Genomic DNA, 13670 nt, shown 5'->3' on the forward strand with positions numbered 1-13670 from the left:
CTTGACAGTCCCGGATCGCGATCGAGCAAAGATCAATCGGGATTCAACGAACGGCACGCAGAGGTACTTGGAATCGGTGAGGTCAAGCGCTTGGACATTAAGGGATCGCGAATTCATGCGGCCAATACCGGCTACCGAATAATTGGAATTATCTAACGAGGATTGACGGTTTATCGATTCATACCAGCAACAATCGCGGCCGTCTGATGCTTGCAAAATGATTCGAGATCGCGAAGTTTCAGGATCAGGGTCGTCGAGAACACTCGCTCTCTACGAACATTTTCGAACGTACAGGATGTTTCATAACGCGTGGTTCTTTGAACGAGGAACGCAGAGTATTATAGATACCGCATTTTATGGAGCACTCTGTACATTCTTACGACCGACAATAAGAATCCTGCGAAACACGCTCAAATACATGATCCGCAGATGACGTGGCAGACTGTAAAAGTAATATGACGATGAGCGTAGAGAATCTATGTCAAAGACTTTAAGAAGACGAATATGACATGTCGCTAAATGACGTTGTATACGATTATAGCATTTGCCAACAGGATTTCTTCATAACTTATAATATCACATTACGAAACTCTGTGGTGAATACTCCGTAAGATTTTATTTTCACGAACGATCCAATTCTAGTCCCAGAACTTTTGTTATCGTTCGTATCGATAGTTGGTTTGCGATTAATCTTGCTCGAGGATCCCTGTGAATCCAGGTGATTACAGAATCGTACGATTTATTGCCGAGACGTCGCGAAGAATCTAATTTAAACGGATCAGCGAAGCGTGTCATTCGGGGATAACAGCTGACCATCGGACCTCGTCGCTGACCCCCGAGATCCGAACTAAAAGGATAACGACGGAACGATGTACACGCGCGTTTGAATCTCGATATCGCCGCGAATACAAATCGGAACGGTGCTTCGAGTTCAGGTTAGCCGAAGAAAGTCGTAAATTTAGAACTCCCGACCGATGGGAGAGTAGGGTGATTTAAACTGACGCTCACCGAGGCCAGCGCCGACATCCGAGCAACGATTATAGTCGTTACATCAATCAGGCCCAACGAATGGACGTATAATCCCGGATAATCGCGATCGCGAATCCAAGACCTTCCACGCCAGTTTCTGGAGCTTTGCATCGAAGGTTCAATACCCAGTTACGTTACCCAGAACGACGAGGCTTTTGGAAGGCGATAAGGAAATTCCTGACGGCGCTTTCTCTACTCCGACAACTTTCGGTTTAAGGCGTTATTTATGTTTTTATTAGGGGCAAACTGTGAGAACCATACGATTAACCCGTGTTTGTAACTTCACCGACTGCTATCGCGGCACTCGTGCTATATTGGTATGGACACCGGTGCGAGTAATAGCAATTTTCATTAACGCATTACACGGGACTTCCATTGTGTATTTTCTGTAGCACAAGCGCGATCAATTAGCGCTTTCTTTTCGTCCGTGTCGGCGACTTCAAGTACGAAGGACGCGACCTAATTGAATTGCTGCTCGTCGAAACGGTTACAAGTCGAGTATTGTTATTAATTGTCCATTTCACGAAAAATATCGAGCTATTCAGGATTAACCATTCACGTTCAACGAAAAGGTTAAATTCTCCCGAAGGTTTTCACATTTCCATTGCTCAATAAGTTAAAAGGCACGCGTAGAAAGTTACTCTAGGTCGTAAAGTGTCGAGAATTCCCCTAAAAGAATCGAGACACGTGAACTTCCGAAAAAAACTTCGTCTGTGTAGTTTGCGTCTCACGATTGAAGGTGGTTTGGGCTACATCAAGTCCTATGACAGCTTTCAAATTTTACATAAAATCTATCAAAATTCTGCAATCATTTAGAAACTGTCAGGACGGATCGATCGTGAAAAAATCTTCCCCCTGATTTCGTTTTCCCTGCTTCGAGTTCGGTTTGCTTCAAAAGATGGACCCGTTTCTGAGCGAGGCACGATCGATCCGTTTTCCACGACTAATCCAGCTTCGCGAATCTGAATTCCCTTTGGTACAGATACGCGGACGACTCGACGGTAACCCAAATGATAAACAGCGCATTGCGAGAGGGCCCGCTGACATTTTCAAATGTCAGTGACTACCTACACGGCTCTGTACACGTAGGCTCGTGGTCGTTGGCATTGTGTCGGTAGCCCGACATCGACGATCGCGAAGGAACACCATTGTCCCAGCGGTGCGTACACGCTAGAGCACTTTCGATCTCCCCCGCTGGCCAACGCGAAAATTAGGCTCCTCTGTCGGAGGTGGAAAGAGGTCAGAGACACCGGAAGTTGGTTTTGCAACGCCGTTTAGTCGTAGAAGTGGACCTCGCGATCGAGCATTATAGGCTAAGGGATGATTTGGGGGAAAAAGTCGAAGACCGAGAGGACGAAGAAATGTTCAGTGTCGGGGCGAAAGAGTTTCTTTCGGCCGGGTTACGCATTTTTACGCGAAACGAGATCGCAGAGAGGCGAGAGGGGAAATTGGGTCGTCGGAGTATCGATTAAAAACAACAATAAATTTCGTGCAAGGCCCGCAGCTGCACGCAGGATGCACCGTCTCGAAACGCTGCCAGCGTTCAATAACACGTCACGCTATCGCAGCACGCGTGTGTCCAATTCGATGTACAGTTAGGTATGCGTTTGATAGCGCGTTCGACTGCGCGATCGTAAAGACCAGTAAAAATCGTAATAAGCGCACCGCGGAGCATGTACTTCTCCTCGGTATCGCCACCGTAATTCTCTCTTTCCATTGGCTACCGTGTGCCGCTCCAAGTACCATTAAACCTCCGGCCCTCCGGTACCCAGGCGAAAAACGACCACCGAAACGCTCAAGATTCCCGCCGGTTAGTTTCTTCATCCTCGCTGCACACGTTGAATAAATTTAATTACTACTTTGCTTGAATTATCCTACGAGACGAGGCTCGTCTTCTCGACCATCAACTTTCTTTCAACAAATTTCTTTGATATGCTCTCGTGGTACTATTTTTTTTTTTTGCTTTTAAATGCAATTTCTAATGCAGACGGTCGGAGATAAATTCTGCCGAACCGTGGACGTCGAGAGGGGAAACAGTTTCGAGGGAGAGATGAAAAGCTGAGTATTGGAAATACGAGAACGCCACGTGGAAGAGACGTTTCCTCGCGGTAGCTAACGAAACGTTTACGAGACGCCCTACGCAAAGGCGTTCTCTAAATATTTGGAGTAGCCGCCACGTAACACGTGTTTCCTCTCATAAGCGTGTCGCGCCGGGTATGTCTTTATTGTTAATACAGCTTCGAGGGATACACTGTGTGTTTGAGAAAAGTAGACACAGCCTTTGTGTACCCCTCGTTTCATCGTTTGAAGTCGTAGGTTTCGAAAATTATGCGTTGCACAATATTCTACAAAATAAGAAGGCGTTTTTATTCGTTGTCGAAAACTTTCGTCACCTTCGCATCGTGCTAACGCAAAATTGCCACATGCCCGAGTTGTCACGGTTCGCATAAACGAAATTACCGCAACGACCCGTTAAGGGAACAATGGCGCCATGCAACAATACGATCATTGGTAGGCGAGCATGGCTGTGGTCAGTGAAAGCTCCGATATTTACTTCCGAAAACGGCAAACGATATTTTCACCGCTAGAAATTCGTTGCGTAACTATTTAACATTGCCGTGCAACGTTCACGAATTAATTGCGTCGTTGAGCAACGTTTCCTTGGACCACCGACGGCTCCCAATTACCCAGCGACACTTTTCTCTCGCTAATTTGCATCGTCTTGGAAGCGTCAACCACTAACACGACTACTTAAATAGGATTCTGTGGGCTTAGCTCGTCGGCGGTCCTTGTGATCCTTTCGTAGCGTTGCTTCTTTAGAACAGTATCGGGTGACACCCGCTAGCTAGGTCTAGGAGACAGACTAATCGTCCGGACTCATCCCCGTCGCTCACTCCTCCACACTCGAGCCACTACCTCGGGGCTCGTATTAAACTTGTTGAGCTATACGTTCGTGCAGCGGAAAGTGTACACTCGTGACACTCGAAGGATTAAATACGAGGGAAGTCGAGAGGGTGCAGGAGGACCTCGGAACAATCGAAACTCTTCGATTCTTTAGATATTCAGCTCGAATTTTATATTACAAAGATCTTAAACGTTTCACCCTGTCGCTAACTTTTGGGATTTTTCATTAAAATACTGATCGACACTGTGTTTTGGTCGTTCATCGAATGTTCGTTTCGACTGGCCCTGTAGAATGTGTGGGGTGGGAAATTATTAACGGGCGTTTCTGGATTCTGTTTTTTCGAATATCTCGAGCATCGAGAGCCCGCAGAGAGGCAATCACGGCTAGCAAACGCCCTGTGGAGAGGTGGTATCGGTATAGTCATTAACAACAGCCGCTGTCCCGCTCTAATTAAGACGACGGAGCGATCGTTAATAATTCTCGCGATGCGCGATAGGCTGAACGAGAGCGCGTTGGTAAATCGGCGACGTCGTAACTCTTCCGGCGCGCAAGGTTTCTGGCCCCGTGAATTTCAAGGCCCGAAGGCTTTTCTCGCGACCGGTAGGCCTTGGTTTCATTCTAATTTCCGGATGATACGTCGTTTAAGGTCGGAGATAGCTGCCGCTCGAGGCTCCCGGTATACCGTGCCATTCATCATCGCGGCTCCAATTAAACCGCCTCTAGCTCGCGGTCGTTCACTCGTTAAGGTAGCTTTAAGAGGATTTTCGAGCGAACCATTCTCCTCGGTATCATTACTTTCTACTACGTTCTGCATTATGGTCTATTCAGGGATTACGTCGTTCTCGTCGACGGAGATCTGCTCGGGAATCCTCCGCCGGTCTCGTGTCTCATTGTGCCGCCAGAATTCTAGGAGATTTTTCGAGCTTTCGCTGATAAAGAATGTCAGCGAGTTGACGGTAGGATTAGAATTTTACTAATCTCCGAAAATGTAATTGCTCAACCTAATATTATTGCACGCTCACGTGTGAACCCTTTGACTACGATCTATCATTTCTTTTCTGTGGCTATTTTCCTCAACATTTGGCATAGATTAACTAAATGCGTGGAGCGTGGCTGTAAACTGACCCTGAACCTCAGAATTTTAAATGAAACATTTTCGACGAGTCGACAGGTCTCGACGACGACAGAAGGTGATTTATGAGTGCCCACAATCGTGTTTATCGATGTACTTCAAATATGTACAAAGTCTGCTTGTCATTGGGATGCCATGGTAATATATCAGTCCGTTGATAAATATTGCACGACGCGGTATCCATAACCATACCTTTATTAACGGATTAGGATACGTAGAAACGAAAATGTCTTCTTGCTAGCGACCACCTGGTGTTTAAAACGTGTCTTCGATCTTTACAATTGGTCTCGCTAAACTAAGGAGATAGGAGGAATCCAAGTTTCGATTAGAATTTCAATTGGGAGGTTGTATTTTATTCGAGTGGCAACATCTCGTTTCGTTCCCCTGGCTTTCTCCAATTTTATTGGCTGGATGGTTTCGCTGTCAGGAAGGTCGGAATAATAACTCCGGATATAATATCCCCGCACAAGCAGCGTACGGGCGAGTCGTTTCGAGACGGTTGGAAGTATCAGGGCGACGCGATACCACACAGCGATGGGGCTTCTTCTAGTCCTGCTGGAAGGAGCAGGACGAGTCAATAACTATCGAGCGATAAACCGCTGCCTTCTAATCAACGTCCGCCCGTCCATTCGTTAGCGAAACTACACGATAAAATCGATAGGCCTGCATCCCGACAAGAGCACAGAGCGCCATGTGGGCTATCGGGCACAGCTGTCAGCTCCCTGTGCGAGTGTATCGCGCGAACTTAAGCACCTTTCACAACGCAGTCCTTTGCACCAATACCTGAAGAAACTGGAGCACACCGAAACCAACTGTTTACATAATTTCATGACTTTTTTATACGTCGTCGACAATCGGAGCACCGTGAACGTAGCGAATCTAATTATGTACCTTCGACGTCTCAGGCGTTCCCGAGCAGTCGTCATTGATCCACATTCGCGTCGATTCGAGTTGGAAGGCTCGTCGTTTGGTCAAATCCTTGCGAACTTGGTATCGATCGTTCCTATGCTCAAGAATTCCTATGTGCAAAGAGAGGTGTTACAGTCGACAGGTAAAGTAACCTCGTGATTCATTCATGCTATCGATCACGGAGGCTCGCGTGTCTCACGCTCGACTTTTAGCCTCCGTTGTGGACGTTCCCTTAGAATGGACCGTCGCACAATGGCTCGAGTGTTCTCCTTTTGAGTGAGTCAGAAGGCCCGGACGAAGTCTGCCAAAATATTGTACTCGCGCTAGCAACCTTCGTGGAGGCGAGACAATGACGTCATTCAGTGGAAAGGGACGATAAGGAGCTGGAAACTGACGCTGAGTCCGGGATATTAAAATTCTGATTCGCGCCATCTTGGACAAAGAACGGAAAATGTTGCAGCTGCTCCTTGATAAACGAGAATTCTTTCCCTTCAGGAGCATAAATATCGTTCTTATCGCGGGCCAGATATCGTCTCTAGTCTCCGACCCGCGAGAAAAGTATACTAGCAGGATCGATGTTTGAAAGATCGTCGTCACTTTTTCTGAAGAAAGTGACAAAATTAGGACGATTAGTCAGCTTTTTGTTAGTCGTTATCTACTAAAGCGTACGACAAACTTTTCTCAAGCAGCTAGTGTCTAATTTCGAGATCTAAATTCGCACAAAATTTATCTCATTCTTGCAAGAATCGAAGATCGTCCTTGCTAATTAGTTTGCCACGGAATAGATTTACAGTGTTACGAGATAGTTGGGTATGTGCGTGTTTCTCGCGGACTCCAACAAGTTTCATTATTCGCACTCGAAGTCAGACGTGGAAGGTACACGAGCACAGGCTAATCTTTTCAGCAAACACCCTCGGAAGGCGTGAAACGAATGTGTGCAGACCTCTCGAGACGAAACAGTGACTCACGTGAACGAGAAATCGATAACAAGCCACGGTGTTTGACGTCTCTAGTTGCACTCGCGACCAGCATTATCGCAATAACACCGATCCGCGCGAATCGCTTCCGCAATTTTCTTGTCTGGCATCCAGCTTGCTTTCCACTTGGATACGTTCGTGAAAGAAATAACGAATTCACGGTTTTCTCGTTCGCGTTAGCATAGAAACCACGCATACGTCAGTATCACCGTTATCGTCCGTGTTTGGAGATTCGTATGTCAAAATTAGTTTGCGAAATGGCGATATGCAACGCAGAACAGCGTTTCTTGCGAAACATATTTACAAGTCTGAAAGCATAACGAGCGTACAAAGAGATCATCGGCGATATTTTAACCGTAAAATTGCATAATGAATTTGGCAAGAAAATTTATAGCAATAGGATCTATTTTAAGTAATGGGAAAGGTGTGGTTGGATATCCTATGTACGCAAGTATTATTCTTTTACGCGTTAACCTAGCTGGTGTGTCGCCACACTAGGTAATAAAAATTAATACGAATCACACTGCGTTGGCACGTCGACTGTTACTGCAATTTTACCTGGCTAGAGATATCCTTGACATTTCTGTACTTGTTATTTTGTAGCTTGCTATAAGTGCAAGTGCAATTTTCTCACCCAATAATCTAGTTCTTTCGAGAAAGCTATGTGCTTTGCGACAGGATGAACTCGAACTTTAGACGTTCGAATGCAATTTCGAACTTCTTTGTAAGATCGAAACAGAGGAACGCAGAACGTCCCGGAGGATCGTCCATTCCGTGAAAACTGTCTTTCCTTTGTTTCGTGAAGCATGTCCCGCTTCCCCGAGGATTTCTTCCTCCCTTGGAATCCCGCCTGGACTTTCTCGGAAAGGTTCAACGCGTCCCTTTTATGGGATGTTCATTTGGTCGCGCTGCCACTTCAGCAAACCGACCGGCAACCCTTGTTAGGAGAAGCTGGCATCAAGGACACCGCTGGTCTCTCGCCTCTTACTTCGTTTAGTCTCGTTCGAAGTTATGTTCTTGCTGTGACTAAAACGGATGAAGATATCCGGGCACAGCGATCGTTTCTTCCTTTCTCTGCGAGAACTTTTCCGAGTCGATGTTAATTTTTGATACGAGGGGACGCATCATCGACCCCTTTGGACGATCCCATATTTATCTCGGGAAACTCCTTTTCGGAGCACGATCCTTGGACTGTTACTATCCGTACACTTTCGTCTACGGATCGTCTAATAGTTACGGTGCTCGTTGTTCCGTCGCGATGGTAATCAAGAACCGTGGTGTAATTAGTTGCGGGGCGCTTATCCAACAAAGCGTTTCCACGGCGGCTGCGATCGAATCGAGTGAAACTCTGATTTGAATTCAGTTACGATTCTCATTAAACTGCGCGGAGGATCGCCGGGCGAAAGTGTCGGAAGCTTTAAATCCGAAAGGCGTCCCCGTTTGATCCGTCGTCGTTCCGTTGATCGACGAAATCACGACCGTCACGACTCCTGTCCCTAATTGTCGTCAATTGTCGGCAATTGTCGAGTGACCCCCCAGCGACCAGCTGCAATTTGCAGCTAGGTCGCGCGCGTCGTCGCCGCTCGTCGCGCAAAATCGTTATGCACGTGGTGCGTGCTCTGCCTACTTGCTCGCATATGTAATTAGCTCGGTGCCCGTTCGCGTGTTCTGCACGCTTCGTAATGGACTTTGGCGGTTTCCTTTCCCCGAGACTGATAGACAGAGATGCGAATCCTAAACGCTTGGAAAATATCGTAATTTGTGCGTGACCGCGCCGTTTGTGTTTCGCTACGCGTTTGCATGCTCTCGTTCCGTCCACTGTTTGACCCAAACCACCTCATCAAATCCCCTTTCCGCAACACGAAATTATTCACGATCCTCTACTCCGTACGAGCCATAGATCTCATTTTTCTAATTCGTAATTTATCCAAAAATATCCTCGTTCTTAAATTCGAAACTTGTACTATGTTACTGAATTAGAATTTTTGCGCCAAATGACGAACGATTAAACCGATCGTAAAGTAGAATGTAAAATTCTTTTGGTTAACGAGTTATTTTATGGGGACCACGGATTCGATTAAAATGACCGCGATTTATGACGGCTCGTTTACGAGCGAGTCCTGTCGCGTTCGATCACCGTTTCAATTGCAATTACTGTAATAAAGGTATTCGTTTAATTATCATCTCGAGACCTCGTGTTCTCGTACGTTTTCTGGCTGCAGCGGTTGCCCGTTGCATTTCAGAGAAACGATTCTCGAGGAAACGTTTTCAAGCAGTGGAGTCTCGACGCGCCTAAAGTTGTGGCCGACACGTTCTTAATAAACCGTGAAACAATCCTAATTACAGTATTGCCGTAGGGCACGCACGCTGCTGGAACATGGGGTGTGGTGACGCATTAAATTAGCATTGTATTTCCGGCGCGGTACCGGCGAGCCTGGTTCGTTGCTTCTGGATTCGTTCTTAATTTATACTACAATGTACTTAACACTATCATTGAAGAACGTTAGAATGCATCTACTTTTATTTTCTCTTCTGATAATAATTCTAACAAGGTGACCCGAATCTATTTCAATTAGCTGCATTTATAATAACTGTGCAAGTGGATTAGTAGATCACCAACAGATAACATGTGGCCTCTTGTGAATCAATAAAATAATTTCAATGTTCAGTACGACGTACGTTGCGAACATTGCTGTAATAAGTTGTGGAAAATGTGTTCGACTCCCGTAGAGAAGTATATTAGTTACACGGTGTCGTAACAGTTCTTCGCGTTTCCATCCGCGCGGGTCGTGCTTAAGACAATGCCACGAAATTGATCATGAAACCCATGCATCAACGCCTATGTATTATGCATCTCCCGGAACCGCCCTAATCGCTTCGACATCGACGCCCTCGGCGTTCCTTTCTCGCGCGCTCTGTCGCGCACGCATCGCGTCTCGATGAAATTCCTTTCGTTTTAAATTAACCTTCGACTGCGAAAATTAATAATAATATTTAACAGGGAAAGAACTCTTTCATAATTTAAAATCTCGGAGCGCAGAATTTTTATCTAAATTGCAAACTATGGTGTCCACCATGGTGTAGTTTAGCTTAAATTCCTAAAATATTTATTATCGAAAAATGAATTCGCCGGTCCCTGTTCTAGCCACAGGCGAATCCTTGTAGCAACGAGGCGTGGGTCGAGAAATTCGGACGACAGCGGAGGTAAAAAAATAAAGGGAAAGACAGGGCTGGGTCGAAATGCACGCGTCGTTCGGCAGGAAGGCGAATGGTGGGGATAACGGGCAGATGTTTGGTCCATGGCACGAGGGCTCCAGTCCCCCATGGGGTGCCGTGCCATAAACTACCCTCTGCTCGACGATTCTTTCGTGCAGGCAGTAGTGCGAGGACAACAATAGTCTTCGGCTGGACGCTTCTGCCCCTTGTGAGCCGGCCTTAAGGGCCACGTGACACGCGGTTTCACGCATTTTCACGCACACACGCGTGACCCTCGACGCACACAAAGCCTCGTAGAATTCGCCGGAGACTCCTTCGGGCCGTGTCGAGGCTCGCTTCACCACGTGGTGGACGCTCGAGAGCGTCGTGGAAGACGCGAGCATCCGCGAGATCTCTATCGGACGCAATCGTCCTCCGTGTGAATCATCCACGCGCGTATTCTTGAACCGCGAGTGTGCCTGTGTCCGTGTCCGTGTCCGTGTACGTGTTCGTGTTCGTGATCGCCTCTTGGAGTAATTATTTAGCTGCCGCGGAAGTCGGTTGTCAAAGGTGCCCGAATGTGGAAACATTTTGAAGAATTTTCATCGGGGATGGGCATAGTTTTATTCGATCGGCTCCAATTTTTATTTTAGCGTAAGTAAAATGGTGGATTTTAACCCCTTCTGGATGACGTTTGCGCTAATTGTTTCCAGAGTAGCTGACGTAAGTCGAGGTCTTTGGTATACGTAATTAATCCATAACAAAAAATAGTTGTCCCTCATTTGGTGGTCGCAATTTGTATTTAGATATTGTCCATCTCTGACGCGGAAGGGTTGCAGTTTTTGCTCCCCCAGTGCAGTTCGAGCCTGGACGAAAGGGGGGTGATGTTGAAAGGGAATCGAGTGCGTTTCGAGAGGACGTTTGGCGTTTAAGCGTGACCGATTGGCGCGTTTGGGTGGATCGGTTGCGAGTAGGACTCCCAAGAACGAAGTTAGGCTAGCCCGCTCGATGAGATCGCCCTGCACGCGCCGTCTCACGAGGGACAGCTCTGCTGACGCGTAAGTGCGAACGAGCCTTGTGTCGGCTATTTTCTAATGTAGACGAATTTACGCGCGTTAAGTAGGCCTGACAATCGACAGGAGGATGTGGGTCATTTTTCCATCGACGCGATGCGAAAAAACATGCTCGGTTTTATTCGGAGCCACGCGTTAGGGGCCACTGATATTAACGAGCAACCGTTTGTGCCCGTTGGAATTATTTTCATCGAATCTGCTCTTTTGCAAACGCGTAAGAATAATTAAATACCCGTTAGATAAGATGCAAACGCGACCATCAATATGCATATCAACGAAAGATACGGCATTCGTACTTGAAACACAACAAGCACAATCTATTCCGGAAAGAGTCGAGTCACCGATGGATAACTAACAAATGTCATCGAGCCTCGCGATGCTGTCACGACGGAGAATACCGCAAGTCGGATGCAATACGTTGCACGTGCGCGTCATTTCGGTGCATTCCGCTGCAGTGCAGAAATCATCGCCGCGTCGTTGAGCAGAGATCAATTTTTATTCAAGTAACAGGTAATCAACGTAGAAATTTATTATGTATAGTAATGCGAGATTGCTTCCTTATGTAACACGGAAACCAGGAAAGTGTCGATCATCCCCTCAGTCCGTAAACCGGAATGGAAAACGAAAGTGGGAAACGGTAATAGCTAAGAACGGTCTCGATCGAGTCCTCCTTTTCGATCATCGCGTCCACATCCGTGGAAACGATTAAGAAAATCGTCGTGGATACCGGTTCCAACACTTTACTGTAATTTAGTAGCCGCGATTAGAAATCCGAACGTCTCATATTTTTCAATTAAAAGATTAAAATATGACAGCGATCCAGCGTCTGCTGCCTTGGTCCTACGTCGGCGGCCGTAAAATTGAATTAAAAATTAGAATAACGTAGTTAGAAATAGTGGTTTACGTAACCTTTGGATCGGAATGTTTCACGAAGTCGGTCGATCGAACCTGTCAAACACATATCTTCCATCGTTCGCGCAACCAAATACGGGAATGTCGTCGGTTCCTCCCTTTTTCCGACGCGTGGATCGACGTTTCCGTCCGTAATAAATCTGTCATGGCGTCGCTTTCTACGCGGAGCGTCGATGATCGAGTGCTATCGGTGTCCGAGGGCCATCGTCCATTAAGGACGTGGTTCTTGTCCCGAGGAATCGGCATGGAAAGTACAAGTCGGTGACCGTCTAAACCACTTTCCTACCTTCAGCCAAGGTTAGGCGGACAGATATTTAACGCGGCTCGTAGTATACATTCTTTTTTCTCCTCGTCGGTTCGATCTAGCCGCGCCAAAACTGGTTCTCATTAACGGGTCCAGTTCCGACGCGTTATTTTTAAACAACGTCGGAAATTAGAGAAAGGCTCGTTACAGTTTCCGATTCGATCAGAAGATCAGATGTTTCTGCAGATAGCGTTTCGAGGTTAACGATTGGCCTGGAAAAGATCCTCGGGCGTTATCAGCCAACGAGGAAATCGTCAAGCATCCTGACACGTACTCTGAAACAACTAAACATCGCTCGGTATCGGCTAGTGCTTGTTAATTTCGTTTTCTTCTCTTTAATTATTAATCGATTCATCAACGATGCTCGTACCTTGAGATTAGCAGACTATAATAATTATTAAACAGCATACGCGACTTCTATCGGTAATCTGATAAACGTCGACCCTGTTGCTAGAATTTCTAAACAGGTAGATACCGACTGTTGAGTTAATTTTGTTCGACGGTTCTATTTACAGTTTTGTGCCTGCTAATTTTTTATAATTTATCAGCGATTGACATTACACTTTGTAAAACAGATATCGGAATCGTTGGACCTACTTATGATAACGACGGCTCTATCGTATGAGTTATTAGCGAAACGTCGGGAACTTTTGAACGCTTCTTATCGTCGAATGTCAAAAGACCAGAAAGCGTGCTGTTTGCCGGTCGTCTCCGTGAGTTACAATTAAATGGGGCGCGATCCACGAAACACGGAAGCGATTCTTTCCGATATAAATGGCCGGCTTACGTGCCGCGATAACGACCAGCTACTAACGAAGCCCAAGGTTCGCGTTGCTTTTGCAACCGGCAAAACGCACCTTCTCGTCGGAGACTTCGTAACGGTACACTTGTCTCTAATCTGCTGACCTGCAGGCAGCAGTCATAAATATTGCACCAAAGAGCCGCGAACATCACGGTGGAATTTTCGACATTAGGCCACTTTCGTAATAATCGACGCGTTTAACTTTCGTTCGATCTTTGGCCCGTTCGAGTTCTTCTTGACGCGTGATTTCGTATCGCGGAGGTACCGTAAAACGATTCTTTTTTCTTGACACGTCGTCGCAAAAAAAAAAGCTGGCGCGAGTAATAAGCGATCGGCTTAATGATCGCCTCGAGTATCCTCTCCGGTCTCTGGAACGAAGAGGCGGAGACGATGATCGTCGCTTCTCTCGAATCGTGTCGGCAGGCCCAGGAA

Source organism: Colletes gigas, unplaced genomic scaffold (assembly GCF_013123115.1).
Source record: "Colletes gigas isolate AHSC1104 unplaced genomic scaffold, ASM1312311v1 Colletes_gigas_Sc00008, whole genome shotgun sequence".
NCBI lineage: Eukaryota > Metazoa > Arthropoda > Insecta > Hymenoptera > Colletidae > Colletes > Colletes gigas.